General features: G+C 46.3%; 1 long non-coding RNA gene across 7 annotated transcripts in view; it reads left to right on the top strand.

Annotated features, from left to right (window-relative positions):
• The window catches only part of LOC101058385 (uncharacterized), a 527851-nt gene that overhangs the window by 174191 nt on the left and 329899 nt on the right, over positions 1-23761 (top strand). Inside the window, exon 1 of one of the 7 annotated variants that reach the window (XR_008546866.2) lies at positions 14311-16040. The exons of the other annotated variants lie outside the window; for them this stretch is intronic. This is a non-coding gene — a long non-coding RNA (uncharacterized LOC101058385). Of the gene's footprint in view, positions 1-14310; positions 16041-23761 lie in introns of those variants that run through there. 7 annotated transcript variants of the gene reach the window in all.

Genomic DNA, 23761 nt, shown 5'->3' with positions numbered 1-23761 from the left:
AACACTGAGCAAACACTTCACCTCATTTAGGATTCACCATGATTTCCAGGAACTTGCCTTCTTATATATGAATTTTAATTTACCTAGTCTATGGGTTAGGATGTTTCCAACTTCAAAAAACCAGAAAGAGGCTCAAGCTTATTTAAATGATGGAGACATTTAAATCTCACATAGAGAAAGTCTAGAGGTAGGACAGACTCTCTGCCAAATTTCTAGATTGCTTTTTGTGTGTGTGATTTGCTCTTCTCTTTTCCCCAGGAAGGTTTGGTCTTGGCTCAGGCTGTCTTCCTTCATGGTTTCAAGAGGGCTGCCAGCAGCAGCTGGGGTAGCGTGCTTTCTTATTTCACATATAGGCAGATAGGGAAAGCATGGAATAAAAATCCTTCCTTTCTACCTAAATTGACCAACTTAGGTCATGCCCTCACTTCTGGACAACTAACATTGCCAGGGGAATACCCTGTGTTGATTGGCCTAAACCTGAGTCCTTGAAGTAAACACTGGTCAGGAAGATGAGATTACCATAACCTACATCTGAAGGCACACAGGGTAAGAGGGGGAGAGTAGACACTGAATAAAATTGAGGTCTCCCAGGAAGGAGAAAGGTGTGAGAGTTGCTCAACAAATACCCAAGAGAGTCCACCACACCTAGCATTTAAGCATCCCAAGGAGAGCTGTCAGGACCTGTGTGCTTGCTGGGAAGATGTCATGCTGTCCCATCTCTGAGGTTTTTGGTCTTTCCTACCCTCAGCCAGCTGATATGGCTGCTCCCTTCTTCCTGGCCCAAAAAGTTGTGACAGGGTGGCAGGGTTGTTTTTTCTCACCACCTGAGGCATACACTGTTGTAACTTTTGCAGGAAATGACTTCATAAAGTGATTTTCCTCCAAAGGGAACTACATAACTAGCAGGCTCCTAGGGGCTTTCTGGTGGACTGGGTTTCGAAAGGTTCAGCGTCTTACTCAAGGTCATGCACTGCTGACTGTTAGAACCTGCACTAGGAACAGGTCTTTCCGTTACACCAGGAAGATGTCAATGTGGTAGAAATGATGTCAGCCCTTTGAGGGTAAGGCTATGAGTAAAGAATGCAAATTTAGACCTTGGGCAAATTCCCTAATTTCTCTAGGCCCCAGTTTACGCACTAATATAGTAAAGGAATCTTATTAGAAGATATTAAAAGTACCTTCCAATTCTAAGGATATATGAATAGTTTTAGATAATGGGCGTCTTCCAAAAACCTGACAACACTTGTTCTATTAGATCATTTAACTACAGATTATTTGTTTAAATAGTTTCCCAGGAGTGACCCAGAACATCCTACGTAATAAACCAGTTGTTAAATCATAAACAATATGGACAGGATTCATCATCATTACGCTTCTCAACTGAACATCCCTGGGGCCTTCTGGTTGCTTGGACACTCTGCCTAATGGAGTGTTGTCAGGGATTCCCTATGTGGGTGACCGCCTTTCCAAGAATTAGAAATAACAGACTATAACAAACACTAGAGCTCTGCTGGAAAAAATGTGCTTTTTTCGGGGGGTAGAATGAAATGGATGAAAAACCAAAGAAATTTGCCTGTGTTCTTCTTTCATCTCCCTTCTTTTCTTGGTATCCTTGTTATCAGCCCCATACCACATCACTGTCAAGTTCTCAGCTTGTGGCTCACTAATTCCTACGTAACTAGTTGAAGTTTAGAGTGCTATGTGTTCTGGAATATTCATAGGAAATTTTATTTTATTTTATTTTTCTTTTTTGAGACGGAGTCTCACTCTGTTGTCCAGGCTGCAGTGCAGTGGCGAGATCTCGGTTCACTGCAAGCTCCGCCTCCTGGGTTCACGCCATTCTCCTGCTTCAGCCTTCCGAGTAGCTGGGATTATAGGCGCCTGCCACCACGCCTGGCTAATTTAAATTTTAAAGCCTCTAGACATAAAGGAATGCATATAGGAAGTTATAAGTAAGGGTAGCCTAGCATCCCCAGTGGAGCATTCCCCAGTGTTTGTTTTGTTTTGTTTTGCAGCAATTTTACCCCAAAACTCTTGTCCTGGGTCTCGTTGGCTTGTCTTGAGTCAGTGCCCATCACTGTGACTTTGATTGGCCAGGCTCAAATCAGGAGATAAGAGCAATGGAGTTAGGCACATCCAACCAAAAGACTGAGCATGTGAGGCCAAGTGGTTCCCCAAAGCTCATCAACAAAGGGAGGAGGTGACTTTATCCTAATGTGACAGGCCAGTGGGAGGATAGCTCCTACCAGGAAAGCCTTTCAGAACTTGGGGTGTGAGCCCCGGAGGGCAGCCACATGATCATTGGGACCAGCCTGCTGTTTTCCCTTTTAAGATGGGGCCTCAGAAATGGTGAGGCTCCCTCAGTGTACACGGCAGCGTGGCAGGAAGGCCTCAGGAATGGAGCTGGGGAAGTGGTAACTGTGTTGAATTTAGTTTGGGCTGTGTAGATGGAAATATCCACTGCAGTCTGAGTCATCTTTGCATCTACAGCTCAGAAAGGTGGAAGAGTGCCCAGCAGGTGCCAGGATCTGCAAATAAAGCCGCCATCAGGTGCACCATGTCCTAGTGGCATCTTAATGAGAGAGTGTGGCGCTGTGGTCAGCTGGCCTCCGGGTCATTATAGGGCTCTAGATTTGCCAGCCCCTGCTGTCTGCTTTACCATGGCATATGTCGGCTCACACAGGCTGACAATGCACCCCAGCAGGTCTCCAATATACCTATAGAGGCTGTCCTTCTTCCGAGCCCTCCTGGTAGCATGGCTGCCTGTCCCCTTTGCTACTTGTTTTGCAGGGCAGGGACAGTGGGATGTTGCCAAAATTCAGCTTTGTTCCGTGGGATTCATGGAGACCTTCTCAAAAACATCTGAGACCACTTCTGACCCAAAGTTTCATCTAGATGGGATAGTGGAGATGAGCCCCGCTCTTAATTTCCAGGGGGCAACTTAGTGACTCTTACCACCTCCCAGGTAGAAGGAAAGAGAATCCATCAGACACCATGATCCTGAGCCTAAAGCCATGGAGAATCACCAAGTATGGATTCCAGTGTCGGGGAAACCTTAACTGTATGAGGGGCATTTTGTTATTTAGTTCTTTTGTCAAATAGTTTGCAGACTGAGGGGACCAGAACCCAGAACTTTTAAAGCCTCAGTTACTTATTCTTTACTTATTCCACCTCCCTGTCAACTTTATCCAAGTGAAGTGAGAGTGTAAAACAATTTAAAGGCGGGGACAGCAAAAAACAGCATGGGGCTGGGAGCTGTGCCCATTTTTAGGTTTAATATGTGTTTCTCCTCGTGTTTCTTGATCATTGCAGAGTTGGAAATGCTAGAGCCACAGGACACATTGGTCTTCTTTGTTGTTTCTCTTTCTACTTTTCTCCCGGAGGGCAGCTAAACTGAATTACAGAGAAGAGGTATCCCAGGTCACAAGCACGTCGTGGCTAAAGAAGGTGGGAGAGAGGTTGGGGTCACACAGACATTATCTTCTAGAAAACTCCAGAGGCACTTCAGGCTCAGGGGAGGCAATTTTGATCCGTCCATGGAGGAATGTTTATAATCCAGAGTTGTTCCACTGTGAAACATGCTGCTTAGTGAGGTAGTGAGCATCCTGTTGGTGGAGGTGATCAAGCAGAGGCTGAAGCACCAGCAGACAGGCTCGCTCCTGCGTAAGAGTCCATGACTCAGCAGAGTGAATATCCCCCAGGCCCAAGATCCGCCGGGCTCAGAAGCTGTCCTTTGTCCGTGGTCCTGGCCTGGCTCAGATGCTGTATCTGAGGCCCAGGAAGTGCAGGCCCCAGGCCAGTCCCTGCAGTGCCTTGCAGAGTGTGTGCACCTGCCAAGACTTCTGCCCAGGTCTCCATCAACCACCGCCTGGATGAATCTCCAGATGGTGACATCCACCTAGCTTTTGGTGCTACTTCCTCCATCACTGCCCCCAAGTCCACAAAGCTACTGATTGTACTTTTACCCTCAGAAAAGACACATATTGGAGGAAAGGGGCTTTAACCTTCTCCCCAAGCCCCTACACAGAGCCTGCTTTTGAATGGTAAAGTTGGAGAAGGGAGTTTTTCATCTGTTTCCTGGTATGAGACCCATTGGATTGAACGCTGGGCAGGGCAAGAGTGAGAGTGAGCAGGGAAGGGCAGACAGACCTGTCTCATGTCTGGATATGCACCCCAATCCACAGTGGAGCTAGGAATGGGCAAAGTTATCTCTACCTCACACAGCTCCCCGAGGCCACTAGCTAAGAGAGCACGTGTGAAGTGAGCTCCCTGCAGCTCCACCTGGGCCTTCCCCCTGGGGCCTGTGTCTATCTGTGACTCTAGGGTGGGCTGGTGTGGTTGAATGCTGCACTGGTTGGGGCTGGCGGTGAATTTGGAGGGCTGTGAGCCTGTGGACCTTCTCAGTTAGAGGACAAAAATGAGGCCTGGAGAGTCCCACAGGGAGCTGGTGGCAGAGCCTGAGCACCTGTGTGCCCTGTGACTTCATGCTCCTTCTATCATGAGAGGCTGGCAAGATGTCCCTGCTGTTCCCTGGGCTGTCTGAACAGGATCCTAAAACATCTGACTGCAAAGGACACCCCTAATTCTCTGGCCCTTCTCCCATTGTGCAGGTGAGGAAATTGAGATTCAGAGAAACAAAATGCTTGGAAAGATGAAGTGACTTGCTCCACATACACATGGTGTTAAGGGTAGGCTCAGGTCACCTGCTCCAACCTCCCTGTCATCCCCAACTGGTAAGACAGCTTTCCTTAGAGCCCCATGGCACCAGACTCATGTAAGGCTAAAAACAACCAAACCAAATTTTCCACCGTACTTTTCCGTTTTCTCAAAGTATTTTCACAGTGCGATCTCATTTCCTCCTCACCTCAGTCCTCCCAGCAAGCAAAAGCTCCTAACAACAGGGCTTAAAGGTTTCCGTTTTGTAAGACACCACCCACGCACAGGCTGTGAGGGCCGCTCTGTGCCAGGCACTGGGTATGTTTGCACACCTGGTGAGCAGGAGGGTCACCTCCTCCGTGGCTCAGGGCGTCATGCAGACAGCTTGGTCACTTGTCTGTTGTCCGTGTCACTCAGCAAGTCACGGGCAGTCTTCAATCCTTGTCCCTGATGACTGGTTGCCTGGTCTCAGAGCAGGTGGGGGCCCCTGAGTGACGTTGTAAATGAGTGAGACTTCCCGCAGGCCCAGAGAGAGGCATTTTCTGCAGCGTCAGGAGGTTTCTGCCACCAGGCAGTTGTCAGCCTTTTAGAATGTGTGCTGTGACCTTTGGCAGATGTCGAGCTGGGTGGGATGGAGCAGGCAGGTGAAGCCATCACCTGCACTGTGCGTTTTGTCACCTTCTATGATTGATTATAAAGGAGCGACCAGGACACCAGGTTGCCACATTCTCCCTCTTGTCCCTCCTTAGTGTCCAAGAGTTGAAGAGTCTCAGGGCTGGGAGGGCTCTGGGCAGAGGCAGGGCCAATGCATCTCCTCCCCCTCATGGTCCTGGCACAGTGTCTGTACAGCCAGGGCTCTAACAATGCCACATGTTGAGGCCCAGCCTCTTCCTGCAGGCAGCACCTGCAGCCTCTTCCTGCAGCCCACAGTCTGCCCTCTCCAGGGCTACATTCACCACCTGCTGTCTTCCTGAGCCTATGCATCCCCTGCCCAGGTGTGCATGCAGGACCTTGTGTAAATCATCTCGGATACAGGGAGATCCAGCCCACACTCCAGGAAGGCAGTGCCCACCTTCCCCTGCACCTGCTCCATCACCTCTCCCACACTCACTGTCCAGAAACTCCCTGTTGCTGCCTGAATCCCACCGGCTGAAGGCGAGTATTTCTTTGTCCTCTAGCCCCGCTTCCTCACCACTTAGATAAGCAGCAGCATGTGGCTCCAGAGCAGAGTGGGCGAGACCCTGGACCTGGCCGTAGTTCTCATGCTGCCTGTCTTCGCTCATTCTTCCTTAAGGACGCTCACCTTCGTTTCCACCTACAAAGCTCTTTGCCAGCCACAGCTCACTTGGGGTTTTATCTGTGAAGAATGTTGAGATGGGATTTATACAGTGGGGAGGAACAATCCAGTAAAGAACAGATACTCACAGAGGTTAAGGGACTGAGCCCATGTCACAAAGCTAGTGGGAAGCAGGGTGGGGTCCTGGTCATTTAACTCCCACTAGGGGCACTTGCCCTCTTGTGTCTTTTCTCGCTGCCCCATGCAGCCTTCCTCCTTCCCCTTGGATTCTTGTCTAGTCGTCCACCTTCATGGCTGCCTTTAGTTTCCACCCACGTCCCTTCCCTTCCTGAATCCCACCTCCCTAAGCACTATTGACAGAGTGGTCCACTTCAGCCATCGAGGGACACACATGTGTGTGCACACATACACACACACACACACAGACTGAGCACACAAAAGGCAAACAACACCCTGAGGAAGAGAGGGACAAGAGAAAGACACATAAGTAGAGAGACACAGGCAGATGGAGACTGGAAGAGAGATAGGTGCGCATAGTGGAAGAGATGTTAGTTACGTAAACTCTGCTTTGATACTTATTGGCTGAGCCACTTGGGAGAGTCACTTAACCTCTCTGGGCCTCATTTTCCCATCTGGAAAATAGGCATTGTTTACTTAGTAAATATTCATTAAGTGTCGTTTTTTAGGTGCCTAGGCTGTATCAGTGAACAAAATAGTTAAAAAAAAATCTTGCCTTTCTGTAGGTGAGGTGGAAATAAAAGTAAATGCACTAAGTAAAGGATTTTGTATGTTAGAAGATAGATGCTATAGAGTGTTAGTTTGGGTTGACCATAGGATTATATATGTCAGGAAAGAACATTCAAAGAGTTCTTTAAAGGACATGCCTGTGGGAGGGAGAAAGGGAGGCTGCCAGAAAAGGCTCCAGGGAGCCCCCAGTCCACCATGCAAATGTGACCTTGAGTGAGGAGAGAGAGAGAAGGTTGGGTGGAGGAGCCCTGGCTTGCTGAAGCCATGAGGGGGAGTCAGTCCTCAAGCAAAAGCTGGACACCAGGAGTCCCATGTCTCTATGATGGCCTTAGTCTTTGGCCAGCAACTGCCCTGGGGAGGTGGGGTAGCAGCTCCGATGCAGTGATGGGTTTCACAGCATAGCAGCTGAGGCCCTTGGTCAACTATGTGACCTGGAGTTGAAGGTCTGTACAGTGCATTCTCATGGTTGGCACACATGAGAAAAAAGCCTAAAGAATGGAGCAGGGTAAGGAGGACAGGGATTGCTGTGATGTGGACAGATCAAAATTTTAATAGGGTGGGCAGGGTAGCCTCACTGAGAAGATGATATTTGAGCAAAGATTTGGAGGAGGCAAGGGAGAGAGTCGCAAAGATGCCATTGCCATCATTGTTGTTGACATCGTCACACTGCAGCCTTGCAGGACAGTCGAGAGGGTGGTGTGGATTCATGCATGGGAAAGCACTTTGTAACGGCATAGACTTAGCTGCCGGAGAACAAGAACAAACAACAAGGCTATTTGTCCTGGCATCTTGGATTGACATGTCCCTGAGAGAGGAGCTGCTGGCCTCTATCCCATGCCATGTCAGACCTCTCCTCTGGGGAGGAGCAGTCGGGATGACCACTCCACCCTTGGGAAAGCGAGGTATTCTGTTTCCAGGGCATGCTGCTCCCAGGGACTTAGAACTCTCTGAATGGCTGAAACAAACAGCCCCCAAAGTCCCAAGAGGATAGAATCTTATTTTCACCTCAACAATGGGATATAAAACAAAATCTTTCTCAGACAACTAGATGAATGTGTTATTCTCCCTGAAAACCAGAGTTAACAATAGCTGCTGATAAGAGATCATTCTTATCTCTGTGGTATCCTGGCAGATGGAGTTTCACTGCTAACCAAGTGTCTACTGTGTGCCAGGCTCTGTGCTGAGTGAAATGACTTATTTTATTTTCTTGAGTATCTGAGTGTTTATTTCTATTTTTATAAAAATAGGAAACTGATGTGAGGCCCCCACAGTTGGTTAAGTGGTAGAGTAGGGACTCAAACCCAGGTAATTACTTGTCTGAGAGTCTGTCTCCCCCAACCCCTCATCCCTTGTCCCTGTGCTATGTGCCCCTGACAGGAACAGGTGGATTCAATTCATTTCTGCTTGACCTATAGCATGTAAAAGGGGCCCTGCTGCAGGGAGGCTTTCAAGCTGGGTAATGAATGGTCAAGCCACACTCATCCAGCTGTCTGCAGCTTCTAGGTGAGTGGCTGGCCATATGCTTTGGTATTCTTTGGAGCTTCATAAAACTCTATGTTAATATTACCTAAGGGAGGTTGTTAAATGTAGATTCCCAAGTCCTGCCATTGAAAATTCTGATTTAGTAGGTTCAAAGTATGCCCAAGAATCTGCATTTAAGGAGCATTGCTCTGTGAGAACATGCAGCTAGGTGGGTGACCAGCAGGTTGGTGCATGTGGTGGCATTCCTAGGGGAAATAGTCGCTGTTCTTCCTCTTGTCCTCAGGAAAAAGGCCCAAGGAGCAGTGGCTTTACCGGCCCCTGGGAAATGTCCAGATGACCCTCCATAACTCCAGTCAGAACAAGGACCTGGATCAAAGCAGAGTGGATTCTTGAGATCTGAGCGGGAGATGTGTATGGGGAGCATCATGCATGTCCTTATGTGGTCAAGCTTCCTCTATTGCTTATAAACACCTCTGTAGTCTTTGAGAAAGTTGGGTGAGCTTACGCAGATCTCAACCCTGTCCAAGAGATGTACTATGTTAGGTGGTGGAAACCTCAGAGATCTGTTCATCTCATTCCCCTGGTTGGAATATGGGCTGGAGGGTGGAGGGAATGGTTTGCGGTCATACAGTCAATAGCCCCAGAGTCAGACATCAAGCCCAGGTTTCCTGATTCCCACGTCAGCCCTCACTCCGCACTTCTTTTTGAACCTATAGACATGTGCTGCTCTCGTGCTCAGCTCTTGGCTGTCCAGCCTGGCCCAGCAGACCTGCTAACTTGCTTTGAAGATGCATAGGGATGCTCGTGGGCCCTGGCACTGAAGCCCTCTGGGAGCTTACATCCTCATTTCCCAAGTCCTCAATATGCAGCAGTGGTAATGCCCACCAGTACATCAAGAGTGACAGCTAGTCCCACCCACTGCCTCCATACTCAACACTTCCTAATGTTACCCTCCCTCCTCGGCTTCCTGTTAATGGATTAGAGTTTCTCTTTGAGTTTATTGTTTGCTGTAGCTTGGTGGTATAGGACGTGGCTTTAGATGGCAGTAGGCAAATATTTTACTAATTAATGTATATTGCTTACTGTATGCCACGCTCTGAGGAATCTAGATGTATTAACTCATTTCATTCTCACAACTATTTCATGAAGTAGGTACTGTTTTATTTCCATTTTATAATAAGGAAACTGAGGCACAGTGAGGTTCAGTGACTTGCTCAAAGGCCATGGAGCTGGTGCGTGGTGGCAGCAGGTCTAGAATCCAGGCTCTCTGAGTCCAGAGCCTGTGCATGATCTATACTCCAGTTAGATCTTCATTTCAATGTGTGTATGAAAACGATGCAAAACATTCAATGCTGGTTGGAAGATACGGATGCCAACCACAACCTGCTAGTGGGTCTTGGCTAAGGCAAAGACAATTTCTAATAGGAGTGGAGCTTGAAACAATTTTAATGCAGGTGTTGTACTTTCTGTGTTAGAAAATTGATGCCTCGAGAGCCAAGATCACTTCTCCAATGTCCTGCTGTGAGTTAGTGGACAAGCTGATCCTGGAATCCTTCTCCTGACACCAGCTTCATGTCCATTGCTTTCTTCTTGAGTATTCACAAAGCATGGATTTGATTGAAGTCGCGTTTCATAATCTAGATCATTTAAACTTCACACAAATAGTTTGTAATCAGGCACTAAATATGGTGTGTTTTTCATGAAAAAAATTTAAAATCAATTTCCCAAGGCCATTTGGCCCAAAACACAGTTCAAGGTCTGCTGAAGGGCCATTTAAACCATCATTAAATGTCTCAGTCAAGACATAGTTGAGTGATAAGGCACCGTGATAGGTAGTTATCTTTAAGAATCACCCTCCTTTCCTTCTGCCCATCACATCTCCTTCCCAAGGGCTCTTCTCCCCAAAGAGGCTGCCCCATTTACCCATCGTTCCCTTCTTTCTCTTGCCCAGCTACACTCACGCCCTGCAGCAGAGGCTGCCAGTCTGCCACTTATGGCTCCTTTTGTCCTGAACTCATCCCGTCTTCTCCAGGAACTTCCATCTCAGGTTCATATCGAGCCCTTGATATACCTACAGCCTCATCCTGTGCCCCAAATGGCAGAGAGCAGGGATTCATAATCCCTTAGTTTCATCCATTCTTTCTTTCTTTGTTGGTGTTTTGTGCTCTGGCAATGCTTTCTGAGCCATGATCTCCCTTCCCTTTGCTATGCTTCAATTTCCTTCTCTGCAAAATGACGATCAGATCTGATGGTCACTAATAACCTGTTATTGACCCAATGATGTTAACATTGAAATATTGTTTATTCCACTTGACCCTCATTTGATTTCCTCTCCTCCCCAGACTCAGCTGTCACAAGCAGGCAGTGCGATTTTCCATTCCCCAGGAAGTCTTCAAATAACACTTATTTTTCAATGGAGGTGGGAGGAGCTGCACATAATTCTCTTTCAAAATAATGACAGGAGAAGGAAAAGAACAACAACAACAAAAAACCTGAAGCAATCAAAACAGGAAAGTCCACCCTTGTGGGATGAGCCGGGGAGGAAGGACAGCACCCACCACATTCCAAGGAAACTTTGGCCCCTGCTTTGTGGTTTTATATATTATTAGAGAATTTACAACAAACAGATGAAGAGGAGAAGCTGGATGGTGCTGACAGTTCTGGTGGGAAGTTGATCCTGCACAGCAAAGGCCCTGTCTAAAAATACCTGGCCAGGACCTTGCTGTTTCCATAAACAGATGGACACCACGGCCTGGCACGGGGCGGCGGCAGTGGGAGGAAATTGTATCTGACAATGATAACAATCTGGCATGTCCCAGAGCTTCACATCCTGGAGAGTCCAGCGGGCTGTCCAGATCTCCACTGGTGCAAATGAGACGGCTGTAAATAGAATTTTCCCAGCATGGCTGCCCCTCATGGGGGCCCGCAAAACATCTCTCCTGCCCCCCTCTCCTCCCAATGCATCCATTAAGAGGAGGCAGATGAGGTGTGGAAGCTGCTAGAGGGGTAGAGGAGTTGAGGTGGGGCCACTGGGGGGACCCCATGGAGCAGATGAGATCTGTTTGTGGCCTGTGCATGTGACTTTCAGGAAGTCTTGCTTCATGTCTTTGTATCTAACCTTCCAGGTCTATAACAAGGAAGGGACACGATTCCGGAGTCAGTATGTTCAGTTCGGCAAGACTCATTTAAAGAGAGGCAATATACCCAAGTAGTGGGGTCAAGTGGAGAAGAGACCAAATGTGTTAATCCTTGTGCCAGCCTGTAGGAGAATCTGTTCCTTGTCAGGGTGGCCCAGACTGAATGGGACACCAGGAGGAAAGAGTTCCTCATCACTTAGGCAGAGAAACAGAGGTTGGGAAACTGTGTCCAGAAAAAGGACACAGTTGAGATGGGTCCTGACTAAAGATATAGGCTTTGGAGTAAGGCTTCCTGGGCTTGAACCTTGCCCTATTCACTTAGTGGCTGTGCATCCCTAAGCATGTTACTTAACCTCTCTGAGCCCTCGTTTCTTCGCTGAAAACATAAATGATGAAAATTTTTACTTCATAAGTAATTGTGAAGACTGAGTGAGATAGTACATAGAAGTTGTGCTGGATAGCTCATGTTTAGCTCTGCAGGTCCATTCTCCACCCTTCTTCACTCTGTTTTTCGTCCTGGAGTCTCACCTCTATGGACCACATCAGTGAGTTCTCATGTCCTCTGGTTTCCCATTGGCCTAGCTAATGGGAGCCCAGCAGGAGAACAGAAGGTAGTAGGAGAGTGATCTGGGTATTTATTCTCCCAATGACCTCTCCGAGGGGTTGCCAGGAATCAACTGTGTTCCTAGACTCAAGGTCAAAGCTCCTGGTAGAGGATCCTCTCCCATGTTCTCTCTGGGGTCTAATAACCGCTAGCTTACCTTACTCCTTCAACCCCCGGCGTCATAATGGAGCCTCATTGTCAACAGCCTTGGAATATCACACCGCCCCTTGCAATTTCCCTACACTTTGCTCACATCTTTTTCAATGGTCTTTTTATTAAGCTCAACTCAAATGATTCCAATTTGGTCATTCCTTTTGTTTCTCATTGGGACCTGGACTGTCACATAGTGACTGCCACATAGTAAACAATCAATTTATTCATTTGACAAATATTAATCAAGTGTCCACTATGTCTCAGGGACTGTCCTACCTAGTGGAGGTTTGATGATGAACAAAACAAAGATTCCTGTCCTTCTGGAGCATTCATTCTAGTAGTGTCTTTACTGATATTTATTGAGCACTTATTATGTAGCAGAGACCATTTCAAGTGCTTTACAAGGATTAACTCACAAGGTCTTTACAACAACTCCATGAGGTAGAGACTATTAACACCATGAGAGAGATGAGAATGTGATTCAGGGAGATTAGATTGAGTTACTTCCCATGCTGGGAAATGACAGAACCGAAATTCAAAGAATAAATGTCAAAATAATTTGATTAGTAAATATGAGCTAGCAATGATGATGATGGCAGTAATAGCTAACATTTATTTAGTATTAACTTTGTGATGTTCACTGTGCTTGGCCTTTTATGTGGCTTAACCTGCCTGATCCTCATAGTGATTCTGTAAGGTTTATGCTGTTATTATTCCCATTTGCAGATAGAGACAGACACTGAGGTTTCCCTGACCATGCTATTTAAAATTTGCAACCTCTCCACCCTGGAACTCACTTTACCTCCCTTTATTTCTTTTTTCCAGTGTCATATATCACCAACAGATACACTCAGCATTTTTTTTCTAATAACTTTTATTTATTTATTTGTTCCCTTCCCCTGGAGTGAAGTCTCTGTAATGATGAGGATGTTCATTCATCTGCACACTCTCTGCCTGAAACAGTGTCTGGAATATAGTGAGAGCTTGATAATGTTTATTGAAGGAATGAATGAAGCAGAGTGTCATGGAAAGCCCCCTAGGCCCCACAGCCAGTTGAGGGCAGAGCAGGATTCAATTCCCAAGCGATGACCAAGAGCTCTTTTTTGACCTTTTTGACCAAGAGCTCTTTAAAAGGGACATTGGCAAATTGGAGGGGGCAGTGGAATTTGGATACTTGAGTTCTAGTTCTTGGTCTGCCGCTCATCCCCTGATCAACCTGGGTGTCATCCCCCTCTCTTGGATTTCATTCTCCTCATCCTAAGATGACAGAGTGAGACAGGTGGTTTCTCATATCCTCTCCAGCTCCAGGTCTAATACATGGTAACTCCCAGTGGCCAGCAGAGGGGCCATGATCTCCCAAGGTAGGAGAGTGGGACCTGAGCAAGGCTCCACACATTCCTTACTTGTTTCAGCCCCCAAAGGCTGAGCAGGTTGAGGAGGGAGGGGACCCCCAAAATGCTTTAGGCAGGGACGTTCCTCTGCAGGGGTGTTTCCTTTTTCTGCTCACCTGCACAAACCAAATAGCCATAACTTGAGACTCCACTGGCAAGAGCAGGACCCTCAGAGGCTCTGTGTGTTTTTCCAGGGTCCTAAGCTTGGCAGGATCATTTGTTGACATATTAATTTGTATTGTTCTTGCCATTGCAGAAGAATCAGAATAAATCAGAGTTGTTTTTGTTTTAAGACTTTTAAAAGGCTCCCTCCTCAACCTGCTCAGCCTTTAGGGGCTGAGACAAATAAGAAGTGTGTGGGGCCTTTCTCAGGTGCCAGCGGCCACTCTCCCGCCTCATGCCATAATGACTCCTTTGCTAACCACAGGGAATCACCACATGTTAGACCTGAGTCTGTTCCATTTTGCCTAAAAGAGCAAACAGGGCTGGGAATCAGGTGGAGAATGGGGATTTTGTTTTCCAAAGGAGCTGGTTGGTGAAAGCAAAGGGGGCTCAGAGAGTGGGGAAGCACAGGAGTTTGGAGTTGAGGAGTAACTTTTCGGAAAGGGAGGAAAGGAATTGTATCCACCAGGGTCCAACCAAGGAAACAGAGTCACATGAAATATTTATAACAAAGAGAATGTGATGAGGGGAATTGGTTAGTAGGTGATGGAATTGCTGAGAAGCCAAACAGCAGATGAAAAGGCAGCCCTGAGATTAGCAAGAGTAGGGAGTCTGGTTGCCCTAAGCTTGAAGGACAAAGGGAGGAGAGCCTGAGGGCAGCTGAAACCAGGGCTGACCTGTGCAATGGGAGCTGGGGGCACAGAGGAGAAGTGGCAGCTGCTGGAGATGCTATCTTCAGAAGCAGAGAGAGAGGGAGCAAGGCTTGGCTTCTCTCCTCCATATCCAGTCTTCTAGCAGTGCCTCACCTGGGAATCAGCTGGAGAACTGTGCCTTGTTTCTCAGCGGAGATGAAGAGGTGAGGTCCTCTGATGGGCAGCATGGGGTACCAGGGTTGGAACACTGAAGAGGAGCCTTGGGAACCTCAAAGACTCCCATACCTCCATAGGCACTGAGGGATGGAGCACCCAAAGGAGCTTGCCTTTGGGTGAAGCAACTTTAAGGATGATGAGTACCCTCAGAGACCATGTCCTTTGCCTATGTCTGAGTACCATCTAGGCAGCACCCCCCCGCAAAACATGATAGAGACTGAAGGAAACAATAAGGAATGTGGCACTATTTTATACTCAACTTGTGGAATAAAATTGATTCCTGCTAGAAGAATTACCAATGTTCTCCGCATCCTGTCTTCACAGCATGATTTTCTGGTCAGACTGCATCAGCTCCTTCTTCTCCACCAGGACAGTAGGGATCTACAGCCCAAGAACCAAAGACTTTGGACATTTTGCTCTACTTGGGAAGTTTGTAATGTTATCTTCTGCTGTGGAGCATAGTGCTAAGAAATAGGGGGAAGAAAGGTGGGTTTCTTCTGTCTCCACCCCAAAGACCAAGGATACTTTCTTCCCTGAGGGTTGCCTCTGCATTGCAAGTTTTTTCTGACCCTTCACTACACAGATGGACAACTCAGGTGGCCAGAGGACTTCAACTGAATGGAATTATACAATGATTTGTTGAACATGTATTGTGCACCAGGGAGTATGTGAGGCTATGTGGTAGGCATGAGATGAACAATGGAAGATTCTTGCCCCATGGAAGGTGACCACTGGAATTAGAAATCCTAGCATCACCTAAGGAAAGGCTCAGATCTTCCCTGGTGGAGGTTGGGGATCTTCCCGAAGGGACCTTTTGGACCCAGAGCTCTTGTATCATTGCCTCTTGGCAAGAGGTTTAGAGACTCCCTTCATCATGAAGTTTCACAGACTCCTTCAGCCTTTATCTTTCCTGAGTTCTGTGGGGAAAAGCTAGGTTAGATATGTGGAGTGACTCACCGAGACCTGAGAAGGCATCTGCATGAGGCTGCAGGAGTGTCCTTAGAGAAAAGGGAAGCTGCAGTGTGGAGGCTGGGGGATGCACAAGATGATCTCCAGAGTCTCTCAGCCTTCAGAAGTGCAGGCCCTCTGAGGCCACATTCCTTCCTGGTCTGGCTCAGTGGAGGCTGTGTTTCCCCACTGTTGCTTTTTGCATGGATTTGTTCAGCAGTTGAATGGGCAGAGAAGGAGGAGTCTCTCCCTTCCTGTTCTCACACAGCTCTGCTTCATGGACACCCACCCAGATTCACTGGAGAGCAAAGCCTACCAGAGTCCCTGTCAGCAGCACTGTTTCTAGAAGCTTCCACATGAGCGGACAGCATGGAGTCCTGGGGGCTAATGAAGCAGCAACGTCAGCATGAGCACAGGCAGGGAGAGGCAAGAGGAGCAGAGTAAAGGGGAACGTTCTCTTCATTCTTCCACCTGCCTGTCCCCCAGCCGACACGTCCCTTCCGTTCCCTGCAAGGCCATTTCCAGGGAGGCTTACGAAGACAGCAGATGATGGTGATGGAAGGAGTCTGGGTGCTGAGCTGTGCCATGGACCTGGTGAGGAGGAGCGCCATGCTCTGAGCAAGGTCATGTGATGATGCTAAGTCAGGATCAGAGGCTTGGCAGGGACTGTCGGGATTTTACATCTCTTCCTATCGGCTTTTCTGACCATCCTGGTTCCCAGAGCTCTTGTAGCTTTGCATTCAACCTTTCTTTTAACTGCACGTTTAAACTATGAAAAGATAAAGGTGTAAGAAACCTCTTAAGGCTAACTAATGCTGGCTTCATTTTCCACCTCTGCCATCTGCTTACTAACTGAGTCACTTTGGACGACTGACTTAACTTCTTTGAGCCTCTGTTTTATCACCTGTAGTTACCAATGGTAACTTTCTGGCATGATTTTTACGAGTAAAAATAAGAAAATGTATATAAAGCGCCTAGCACTGTCCTATTATGTAGTAGTTGTTTAAAAAATATTAGATCCTGCATCAGTCAGGCTTCCCGCAGGAAACATAGTGTCTTAGGTTGGCCCCTCCAGAAGCAGGTCCTGAGAACAGATTTGGGTGCAAGTAGTTTATTTAGGAGGTTATCTCAGGGAGCACTAAGAGGGGACTGGGGAAGTGAGGCAGGAATAGAAGGCAACTGAAATGGGGTATGTCAATGAGAAAGTTCCCACTGTGGGCAACCAGGGCTCAACCCTGCTGGGCACCTCTGGGAGATGATGTGGAACACACTTCCAAGTTGTCCTGAAGGCCTAGGAAGATGAGCTATTCATTTATCCATCAACTGCCACTTATCATTCTTTGAGGACTGCTCTTGGGGGACCCTCGTGCAGTTCAAGCATGCCCCTGGGGCTGGAGAGAGCACATAGGCAGAGCCACAGGTGCTTGCTGCAAGAAGACCGGCAGGGATGATGCATGCCTAGGGTCTGCTCACAGAGAACCAGCAGTGCCTGCTCCAGGTGGCATACTCCAAAAGGGTGAAAGGGGAGTTTAATGAAGAGTCTGTTTACATTGGTGTGGGCAGTTAACGGAAACCAAAGAAGGATGTTGGAGCACACCTAGGGCTACAGGTAAGAAGCAGCTACTATGCCTGGTCCTGAAGATACCAGAAGAGAGGCCAATTGCCTGATTCAGAGAGACGGTAGCTATCAGAGAAGGGCCTCTGGAGAGCAGCTATGTCCTCAGGTTGTAAAATGCTTGGACAGGAAGGACAGGAACTGGAGAATAAATCTCCTGTTGCCTCCCAATAATATTATAGAACCCAAAGAAGCTAGAGAGAAGGGAGTTTGGTTTGTTTGTGCATCCCTGAGACATCACCCTCTAGGGGCGCAGAGTAGAGTAAAGGTTGAGATGGGATCTGGGAGAGCAAGAAGGGAGTTATCTCTTACCAGATTTCACTGATCATGCCTTTACTCTCATCTCCACAAAGGCATTGTAAAGTCCTAGAAGGCTGGGGCTATACCTCATTTTGTGATCTTGTTTCTAGCAAAGTGACTTGCATGTATTAGAAACCTAAATATTGGGTGATTGACTGGAGTAATGAAACCTGAGGGCTGTTGAAGAGAAGTGGGTGACGCCTAGGCTGGGGGTAGTGGTCTTTGATGCCTGAGCCAATAAATGTGGTTTGAAGTAGTCCCCAGAAATATCAGTTCTATCTGGGCTTGGCAAGCCACCCAAGAAGTCAAGAATACCACGTGGGAATGGCTCTGTAGAGGACTTCTTGCATCTGTGTCACTTTTGAGAGGGATGCTTGCTCTTTGACTGTGGTTGGTCAGGCAGCGGGCCTCTCGGGGGCACTCCTCAATGAGAGCCAGGACTCCTTCGAACCCCCGCCATGTCATTCAACCACTGCACGTGCCAGCTGTGGCTCCACTCCCTTTTCCTTAGTTTAACTTCAGTCCACATATTCCGGCTGCTATTATCATGGTGATTATTATTTGTTGGGTAGTGACAGCGGGTTTGGCAACATGGCAGATAAAGAGATGCTGCTGTATATGTTTTCTGGCTGTTGAGACTGCCACCACCTCCTTGATTTGTTCTGGAAGATTCTGAAAGACTGCTACTTCCCCTATTGGGTCTTGGATGGAAGTTAACAGGGCAGTATTTCCCAAAGGGAAGAGTGTGAATCACTTACAACAGAATCAGGTTGAGAGGTATAAATATGCGGATTCTAGGACTTCACTCCAGACCTACAGAATTATAATCTGAATGTGCCTTGGTGCTCTGCAGTTTAATTAGCTCCTCAGGAGGTTCTTAGGTCTGGCGATTTTTAATGGAATACTGCTCTGGGAAACCCACTGAGTGGAAAGGAAAAATGAGAAAACAGGCGGGGTATCAGCATGGTGTCTGCTCTCGGAATCTGATAGGCAGGCTTGTGGAGAGAACCCAGTAAGAAATGTTTGGTGAAGAAATACTGCCTACATTTGTTTTAAGACACTAATAAATGCAATATAACATGAGTTAGAAAGCAGTGCTTGGTATTGCTTGGTTTTAGACTCTTCGTAGTAAAGTCTTGTATGTAATATTTGTAAAGCTGATAATAGTAACCATGGCTTATTGAGCGTGTGCTATTGGCTGGACATTCTTTGAAGTGTCTTACATGCCTAAAACACATTTAGTGCTCACTACAACCCCTAGAAGTTCCTACTACTAGTATCCCATTCTGCAGATGAGGAAAGTGAGGCACACAGAGAAGTTACATAAACTGCTGAAGATAAGAAAGTTGTCAGTGGACCCAGGATTCAAAGGCAGGCATTCTGCCCTCCTGAACATACTCTATGCCAGCTTCTTATGTGATAAAAACAAGGATGTGTTTGTTAGTGTTTTTGTACTGTTACATCAAGTACTAATTCAAGAAACTCTCAGTTGCCTCCTATATACTGGGTACTCATTAAGAATATGCAGAATGAAAGACTTGGTTCTTGATCTTGAGGAACTGAGGGTCTGGAGTCAGAAAACATGCAACTCAATTACATGTATTTGTTTATGTTTAAATGCAGCTTTTGGGCTCCTATACAGGTTGAGCATCTGAAACCCAAAAATCCAAAATCTGAAATGTTCCAAAATTCAAACCTTTTTGAGCACCAACATGAAGCTCAAAGGAAAGTCTCATTGAAGCACTTCAAGTTTTTGATTTTTGGATTTGGGATGCTTAATCAGCAAGCATAATGCAAATATCCCAAAAATTGAAAAAATCTCAGACTTGAAAATCTTCTGGTCCCAAGCATTTTGGATAAGGAATACTCAAGCTGTGTAAGATGCTTTGGGAAGCCAACACAGATAGCCAAATTTGCTCAGGTGAGTGGGGGAGGTGTCATTATAGTGGTGACATTGCAGCTAATTCTTGCAAGATATGTAAGAGTGCTTTGGGCAGAGAGGGAGAGAAGGAGAAGCAAATTCCAGGGAGAGGAAACTACAGGGGTAAAAAAATAGAACAGGGAAAAGAATGGGGTATTTTACATGAACTGCAGCTGTTATAACACAGAAACTGTGATGTTGAGGGGGTGATCAGTGAGATTGTGACTGTAGGCTTGAGGTCAAATCATGACAACCTTGAGAGCTGAATAGGGCATATGAGCTTGTTCTGCAGGTATTGGGAAACCATGGCAGGGGGGGCATTGTCACAAGACTGGCAGCAGTGGGGAAGAGTTAAGATTAGAGGGGAAAAAAATGGAATCCAGACCAGCTTTAAGGTGTGGCCAAACAAAAACAAAAACTAAAAAACCTAGGTAAGAATAACGAGGGCCTGAGCTCATTGTAGTGGGGCTGAGGATGGAGAAGACATAAAATTGAGAAACACTGGGAAGATGGATCAGTAGTTCTTAGAGACCGATTTGATACTGGCGGCTGATGGAGAGAAAAGGCTGACTCTTGGGTTTCAGGCTTGGAAGACTAAAAGGTAGTAATGCTAGTGTTAAGTTGTAGAATTGGGGATGGTTTAGGATAAAAATAAAGGATTTAAGTTGAGGCATGTTGCATTTAAAGGATGAAGAAATTTGAGTAGGGAACATAAGATCAGAGATGGTGATATATAAATAAGATTTGCTTTTTGTGATGGAAAATTCTTTTGCTCTCTGATGGTTTTACTTGAAATTTTTGTGGACCCATACTCTTATCCCACCCCACCCTCAACTGGAGAAATGTTTTAAAAATATTTTAAAAAGACACACCTGTACCCTACTATCTGATAAAGAACTTATCTACCAGGTAAAAATGTTACTCAGCTCAAATGTTTAGAAATGAAACTTTCTTTTTTTTCAAAATTGAACTCAACCATCAATTTTAGCTGACAGTTTAAACCATGATCTCTGTGCTTTAAAGTGACTTAGCCACTTCTGGTTTAAAACTTTGGTTCAAAGTTAATCTTTTTGAACCAGAACTGAGTTTTCCATTTGCTTTTTCCTTTTTGTTTTTTCTTGTCCTTCCCCCCACACCCAGTTAGTGGCTTCTGGGAAGAGGTAAGTGGATATAGTACCATGGTGGTAGAGAGACCATCTAGAAATGCCTAGGAAATTAATTCACTTATCTCCTGGTATAGGAACATACATTTTGAAATGTTAATTTATGGTGTTTTAAATTGTATTTTTTTCTCCTCCAGGTTTAAGGAGGTAGTCTGTACGTGACAAGATATAGAACTTTTATCATGGATAACTCTAGAGACAGACTGCCTGGGCTCAAATCCTTGTTCTGCCATTGCCCAGCTATGCAACCTTGGTTAAGTTACTTAGCCTCTTTGTGCCTCACTTTCCTTGTCTGTAAAGTGGAATAACAATAGCACCTACCTAAAAAAGTTTTGTAAGAATTAAACGAGCTAACAATGTAAAGTGTTTAGAACGTGCTTAGGACATAGAAGAACTACATAAATTTTCAATTACATTAATTCCTTGCTTTACAGGATGGACTACAGAAGCTACTTTGAAATCAGAGGCTTTCTCTGTCTTTTGTAAAAGCCTAAACCTATCAGATTTTCTAGGTGTCCTAGAACAGGAGGGGAAAAGGAGGAGGAAAGTGCCTTAGAGTGAGGCAGAGTGAAGACATTCCCAGGGATAGGTTGGGGGCTATCCTGGTGAGGTCCTGCAGAGGAGGCTAGTCTTAGAGGAAATGGTGGTGTGAAGGTCTCAGGAGATAGGACTCAGGGCACAGTGACCACTAGACCTGAAAGGACTATATCAGGCAGCACAAGGGACATCCTAGCAGGTACTGGGTGGACTCATTATCCAGGATCAGGGGAGTATCTGTAATGTTGGCACAATTCTTGGCAGAAGCCTCTTGTAACAGTGGAAATTGACTCCCCACCCTTCTTCCTTTGGTGGGCTAGGGACTGGGAATGAGATACAAATGGGTTTAAGAAAGTGAAAACTTAGGCCACTTCTTTCTTGCACATGTGAATGAGTGGGCACAGTCCATTTCAGGTCAGAGCAGGGAATGGAGGAGCACACAAATGTCGGGAAGACTCTTTGTTTTTAATTAAAGAAAACTGCTCTTTCCCCTTCCTCCCTTCTTATCCCCTAGGAGAAATAGAAGCTGAGTCCTTGGCCTCTGAGTTTAACCAGGACCTCCCCAGAGCAGCAGTCAGGCAGGAAGATTTAGCCCCATTTCCCTCCACTTCCCTCAGACCTCTCCCCGGGACTGCCTGCCCTTCTGTGTTTCACTTCCTGTCCTCCTCTTAAGTGCTCCCCTGTGCAGCTGCTCCACAGCTGGTGGCTCTCCAGTCACCTCCCCCCACCACTTCCCTGTTGAAGGGGGCCTGGGGAGAGTCAGAAGGTGCTACATCAATGTAAGACATTTCCTCCCTGCCCCTCAGCTGTGCCGCTCAGCTGTGTGTCCTCTGGCACCCACAAAATCAAACACCTGCCTTCCAGATGTTTGCACCTATAGGCCGGCAAAGCTGACTGCAGCAAGTCCTTCAGAAGGGAGACAGGTATTTAGTTGGGGGCAATGTTAAATGGAATTTTTGGCCTGAGAAAGACATGGAGGGAGGGGGTTGTCATTTCCACTTCTCTACCTTCAGGAAACATGAAGCTAAACAACTGAATTCTTTATGCTTTAAAGACATCAAATGGAAGAGTCCACAACTTCCCTTGGGCTCACTGTCAGTGGTTTCTCTTTATGACCAACCATATTTCTTTCTAATTTTAAGGGAAGTAGTATAATACCATGCAGAGCTTATACATAATCATTATGCTTCCTTTTCCCCAGTGTGAGTATTCAGAGGTAAGGAAGTATGGTGGTGTGGAATGAGCACTGTCTTTGGGGTCACACAAGCCTGCGTTCAAATCCAGTTCTAGCCCCATACAGCTATGACCTGCCTTAACCTTTATGTCTCAATTTCATCCTCTTTAAAATGTGGAGAGTAGCACCTATGGAGAAGAGTTTTGCAGACTAAATAGATAGTGTATATGCATACCTAGCACTGTTGCTGGGCTCAGAGTAAGCCCCCAGTAAGTCATAGTTATTGTTGTTATTATCATGGATAACCTGTTTCTTAATTCAGACACACAAAAAAAGATGTCCACCATTAAGTACCATCTGCCCATCTATGCTGAGTGCTTGTTAAGCTAAGTGTTGCACAAAACAAGGTAACCCATGGATACCTTTTCTTTAGTTCAGGGTGTTTAAAGGTATGCCATGTTTCACTTGCATCAGGTCATTCTGATTCAGAATCTGTTGGCTGGCAGAGAATCAGTCTTTTGTCAAATACCCCTCAAAAGTCTTTTTTGTTTTTTCTTTTTTGAGACAGAGTCTTGCTGTGTCGGCCAGGCTGGAGTGAAGTGGCACCATCTTGGCTCACTGCAACCTCCGCCTCCTGGGCTCAAGCAATTCTCCTGCCTCAGCCTCCTGAGTAGCTGGGATTACAGGCGTGTGCCCTAAAGAAGGCCCTAACCCCAGCCCCAGTGTTAAGCTTGCCAATGGGGCAAGACTTTTCTTTATATGTCACAAAAAAAACCCCAGGAATAGTTCTAGGAGTCCTTACAAAGGTCTGAGGGACGAGCTTGCAACCTGTGGCATACCAGAGTAAAAAATTGATGTAGTGGCAAAGGGTTGGCCTCATTGTTTATGGGTAGTGGCAGCAGTAGCAGTCTTAGTATCTGAAGCAATTAAAATGATACAGGGAAGAGATCTTACTGTGTGAACATCTCATGATGAGAACGGCATACTCACTGCTAAAGGAGACTTGTGGCTGTCAGACAACCGTTTACTTAAAAATATCAGTCTCTATTACTTGAAGGGCCAGTGCTGCGACTGTGCACTTGTGCAACTCTTAACCCAGACACATTTCTTCCAGACAATGAAGAAAAGATAGAACATAACTGTCAACAAGTAATTGCTCAAACGTATGCCACTTGAGGGGACCTTCTAGAGCTTCCCTTGACTGATCCTGACCTCAGCTTGTATACTGATGGAAGTTCCTTTGTAGAAAAAGGACTTCGAAAAGCAGGGTATGCAGTGGTCAGTGATAATGGAATACTTGAAAGTAATCCCCTCACTCCAAGAACTAGCGCTTAGCTGGCAAAACTAATAGCCGTCACTCAGGCACTAAAATTAGGAAAAGGAAAAAGGGTAAATATATATACAGACTCTAAGTATGCTTACCTAGTCTTCCATGCCCATGCAACAATATGGAGAGAAAGGGAATTCCTAACATCCGAGGGAACACCTATCAAACATCAGGAAGCCATTAGGAGATTATTATTGGTGGTACAAAAACCTAAAGAAGTGGCAGTCTTACACTGCTGGGGTCATCAGAAAGGAGAGAAAAGGGAAATAAAAGAAAAC

This window comes from Pan troglodytes, chromosome 13 (assembly GCF_028858775.2).
Source record: "Pan troglodytes isolate AG18354 chromosome 13, NHGRI_mPanTro3-v2.0_pri, whole genome shotgun sequence".
Taxonomy (NCBI): domain Eukaryota; kingdom Metazoa; phylum Chordata; class Mammalia; order Primates; family Hominidae; genus Pan; species Pan troglodytes.
The sequence above is the reverse complement of the archived record's forward strand: the minus strand, read 5'-3'. Positions and strand labels throughout refer to the sequence as shown.